Source organism: Herpailurus yagouaroundi, unplaced genomic scaffold, assembly GCF_014898765.1.
Source record: "Herpailurus yagouaroundi ecotype Mexico unplaced genomic scaffold, PumYag 159, whole genome shotgun sequence".
In the NCBI taxonomy this organism is placed as follows: Eukaryota; Metazoa; Chordata; class Mammalia; order Carnivora; family Felidae; genus Herpailurus; species Herpailurus yagouaroundi.
The window spans coordinates 29,697,054-29,702,523 of NW_024412400.1; positions in this window are offsets into that span (position 1 = coordinate 29,697,054).

Sequence of the window (5,470 nt, forward strand, 5' to 3'; positions counted from 1 at the left end):
GCTACACACCTTTCCTTAGGTGGTAGGGAAGGCAAAGATAGGAAGACATCAAAAATAAACTATTTCACAACTTCCGTGTGAATGAGGTTAGAAAATGTTCAAAGTCACCAGAGAATGTTAAAGAGGGTCCTTAGAGTAGGACCCCAGAGATGGTAATTTACCTCATGGGAAGGTTTTTTAAAACTTTTTATGACAGAGAATTTCAAACTTATCTAAAAGAGGTAGGATATAATGATCCCCCCCATAACCCACACCAAACCCCAACCAACAACAACCAGCCTATGCATCTAGACCTTCATCCATTTCCTCTAACACACATTATTTTGAAGCAAATACCACCTATAGTGTCATTTTGCCCATAAATATTTCAGTATGTATCTCTAAAACAGGGCCTCTCAATCTTAGCACTGTTACTATTGAGGGCCAAATAAGTCTTTGTTGTGAGGAGCTGTCCTGTGCATTACAGGATGTTTAGCAGCATCTGTGGCCTGTACCCACTAGAGGCCGGTAACACCCCTTCTCCTCAGTTTTGACAACCAAAAACATTCCCAGACATTGCCAAGTGTCCTAGAGAGCAAAATCTCAAAACTGAGAATCACTGCTCTAAAAGATGAAGACTTTTTTATTTTGTTTAAACATTGGGTTTTTTTTTTTCAACGTTTATTTATTTTTGGGACAGAGAGAGACAGAGCATGAACGGGGAGGGGCAGAGAGAGAGGGAGACACAGAATCGGAAACAGGCTCCAGGCTCCGAGCCATCAGCCCAGAGCCTGACGCGGGGCTCGAACTCACTGACCGCGAGATCGTGACCTGGCTGAAGTCAGACGCTTAACCGACTGCGCCACCCAGGCGCCCCTAGGGTTTTTGTTTTTTTTTTAATGTTTATTTATTTATTTTGAAAAAGTGTCAGTGGGGAAGGGGCAGAGAGAGGGAGAGAGAGAAAGAGAGAATCCCAGCAGTCTCTACACTGTCAGTGCAGAGACTGATGCAAGGTTAGATCCCACAAACTGTGAGATCATGACCTGAGCCAAAACCAAGAATCAGATGCTTAACTGACTGAGCCACCCAGGCACCCCAAGATGAGAACTCTTGTTGAATCTAATGGGAGTTCTCTGTGCTTCTTGGATTTTGATGTCTATGTCTTTCCCCATGTTAGGAAAGTTTTCCACTATGATTTGCTCAAACAAACCTTCTACCCCTTTTTCTCTCTCTTCATCTTCTGGGACTCTTATGGTTCGGATGTTATTCCTTTTTAATGAGTTACTGAGTTCTCCAATTCTTATATCGTGCTCTTTTGCCTCCTTAGTTTCCCTCTTTTTCTGCTTCACTAGTCTCCATAATTTTCTCTTATATGTCACTGATTGGCTGCTCTGCTTCATCCATCCTTGCTGCCATGGCATACATTCAAGATTGCATCTCAGTTAAAGCATTTTTAATTTTGTCCTGACTAGATTTTACTTCTCTTATCTCTGCAGAAAGGGATTCTATGCTTTTTTCAACCCCAGCTAGTATTCTTATTATCATGATTCTAAATTCTAGTTCAGACATCTTGCTTATATCTGTGTTATGTCCCTGGCTGTAATTTCTTCCTGTTCTTTCTTTTGGGGTGAATTCCTGCTGAGTTCTGTGGCTCACATTATGCAGATTGTGTTAATCCTCAGATCAATTTTCTAGATGTGCAAAATGGTTTGGTGCTAATCTAGCTGCATTTCAGGGATGAAAGAATCAGAGTACTTCCATGCTGCACCACCATCTTGGCCCCTTCTCCCTAAGATGAGAACTCTTTTTAAAAATACAGCTATGGTACTATTATCACATAGAAATAATTAATAATATTTCTGAATGTAATTAAATAGCTAGTGTCCAAATTTCTAATTGTCTCATAAATGTTAAAAAGTTCATTCTTCCAATAGTTTTTTTTTTTTTAAATAAGAATCCAAATAAGGTCCATACACTGTGATTGACTGATATATCTTTTGGATATCTTTTAATCTTTAGGTTTCCCCCCAGTTTTTATTTCTTCATTCATTTATTTTTTCCCTAAAGAAAAGAGATCATTTTACCTATAGAGTTTCCCACAGTCTGGATTTCACTGATTACACATTCATAAAGTAGTTTAACATTTTCTTTGTGATCTCCATTTCCTAAAAATTGGTAGTGAGATCAAGAAGCTTAATCAAATTCAGGTTCCAAGGCTACTTCAATGTGACATTGTGTTCTTCCATGGGGCACCTGATATAAACAGCCACCGATGATCAATACCATTCTAATTCAATCATTCTTTCTCCATTTATTGACTGAGTTCTTCTCTAAAGGGAAATTTTCCCTGAGAAGCAATTATTTAAGATTAGTAATGGCCACCTGCAAAACTAGGATGATTTAAGATTCTGAAGCCTTGTCCAAACGCAGTATAAAGAAAGGCAGAATTAATGACTGATGTCTGATATGGGCATGTGTTGGAACAGTCAGTAATTTCTATCCCTAATCTGATTTCTTCTCTATTTTAGAACTGAAGACTCAGTAGAAAGAAATAAGACCATTAAGAATGGCTTAGAATGTGCTGAATGTGATTATGGAGTCAGGGTAGTCTCAGAATCAAAATGATTATTTTTCTTGTTTGTTTTTAATGATAATCCCCAGTGTTAGCAATATACAAGGGATACCACTTTGGAATACTGTTTGTGAGAATGTAAATTGGCACAACTTTTCTGAAGGACAATTTGATAATATGTAACAAAACCTTAAAAGTTTGCATATCCTTTGACCTAGAAATGCTACTGCAAAAATTTATCCCAGGATGAGCAAGGAGACTTAGCCAAGATTGTTCATGGCAAGTCTATAATAATGAAACATTGGAAACAACCTAATGGTTTGTCTATAGGGAGATAGCTAAAGGCAGCATGCTATCCAACTGATGACCTTGCAGGTTTGAATATTACAGAATACATAAGGGCATGGAAAGATGTTCATGATATATTACTGAGTGAGGAAAAAAATTTCTGAAGTAGTATATTCAGTAAATCTCATTTTCTATTTAAAAAAAAAGAATTTATGCATATAAGTACATGCATGGGAAAAAAGGTCACAGTAGATGTATCAAAATATTAAGTTAATATTGAATTATTAATATTACCCCATGGTAAAATTAGGAGTAATTTCTATTTTCTTCCTTTTGCTTATATGATTTTTCAAAATTTCCTATAGGTAATTCACATATTTTAAAGGAAAAAGTTTTAATAACAAGTACTTTTAATTAGGGTTGCCAAATGAAATACACCATGGGACATACTTACACTAAAAAATTATTGTTTGTCTAAAATTTAATTTAAGGAGGCATCTTGTATTTTTATTTGCTAAGTCTGGCAAGCCTACTTTTAATGCAGAGTAGCCAAAGGAGAAGGAAGGCCTGGCTGGCTCAGTCAGTAAAGCATGTGACTCTTGATCTTGGGGTTGTGAGTTTGAGCCCCATGTTGGGGGTAGAGATTACTTAAAAAAATAAATAAATAAAATATTTTTTTATTATTTTTTTAAACGTTTATTTATTTTTGAGACAGAGAGAGACAGAGCATGAACGGGGGAGGGGCAGAGAGAGAGGGAGACACAGAATCGGAAGCAGGCTCCAGGCTCTGAGCCATCAGCCCAGAGCCCGACGCGGGGCTAGAACTCACGGACTGCGAGATCGTGACCTGGCTGAAGTCGGACGCTTAACGGACTGCGCCACCCAGGCGCCCCTAAAATATTTTTTTAAAAGTAATCAAAGAAGAGATTGGGGTACTTGACCCCAACATGCTGGCCCCTCTGAGGACAGGAGAGGAAATTATTGTTCCAAGACTTTTAAGCCAGGAAATAGGATTTAGTGGAATAAGAAAAGATCAGTTTAGAAGCCACACAGTCCTTGTCTGAAATTCGGACTCTACTACCCCCACCAGCTTCCCCATTCCCTGCCTTTCCCCAACACCATTCACCCCACAATAGGTATGTCCTAGGGACGAGTTACTTGTCTTCCCTGAACCTCAGTAATAATGCTTGTCTTGCAAGGATCACATGAAAAGTGTGTGATGGCACTTTGTAAATTGCAAAGTGCCAGGCAGCACGTTATTATCATGTTAGTAAATTATACACACAAGGACATGTTGAAGAGGAACAAAACATCTGCCACAGATGACTGTAGAATTGTTCCTTGTAGAAGATTTTTGATGGCTCTCTGAGGTCAAAACAACTCAAGGTTTAGTCACTCAGAGACTGAACCCATATATTAGCATCTATCCAAATTGTTCTTACAATCCTATTTATAGATGCACTGATCACCAAACATTGTGGGAATACTTTGCCGCAAGTCGGTTGCTAAATTGGTTGGCGAGCAGCGGGCCACGAGTGGCTCAGAGGAAGCCTGTGTTCTTTACGAGTTTGGCAGCTCATAATTCCAGGCCCTCACCTTGTCCTCACACACTAGTCGCGGTCACCTTGGAAACTGCCCTATTCTAGATGCAGAGCACAGAATGTACTGGCTGGCATGGAATTAATCAGCAGCTGCTTCTCTCTTGCTCTGTTATTGACAAACCATCAGTACCTCTCAAGCCACTTTAGGGAGGATCCACGGTGGGGTTTCAAGGCTCTTCCAGGGGAAAATTAACACCAGAGGTTAGGGTTTATGGAAAAACAGAAAAATAAAACAAGGGAGAAAGAAATTAAGGGAGAAGGAAGGAGGAAAGGAAGAAGTAAAAGAAGAAAAGTTCAGAAGGAGGCAAATGAGATTATTATCCTATTTTACAGATGATAAAACTGAGGCCTAGCAAGGTCACACAACCAGTAAATATCAGAGCTGTATTTCAAATCCAGGAGAAATAAAATCCATGGAGGAGGAAAACAAAATCCCCTAAGGTGAGTGAATTTTCCAATGTCCAAAAAAGTTCCTGATGGGAATCAGACACTCTGGAAATAGTGCCTCAAAAATGCAACTTGTGGCATGACACAGGCAGGACGCAATGAGAGGTGGCCATCTGCAAGCCAGAAGAGGGCCCTCACCCAGAACCCAGCCCTGATCTTAGACTTCCTAGCCTCCAGAAATGTGAGAAATAAATATCATCGGTTAAGCCTCCCAGTCTGTGGTATTTAGTTATACACAGCCTGAGAAAACTAAGACATGGTAATTCCATGGTTAACTTATTAAGGAATCGCCCAACTATTTTCCACAGCAACTGCAACTTTTTCTATTCCCACCATCGGTGTTTGAGGGGAGAATGCCAGTGTGGAGTCCCACCATCCTCAGCTTCAATCTTAGCTCTGCTACTGATGTGACTCAGTAACCTCCTCACATAACCTCTCTGGCTCTCAATTTCCTCACTGGCAAAATGGGGGTAATAGAGTTGATGAGGATTACACGGATGACGTAGGAAAAGCTCCTAGTCCACACCACTGAGTACATGTCAGTGGTTTTGTTACTGTTGCAGAGAGAATCACAATATCTCAG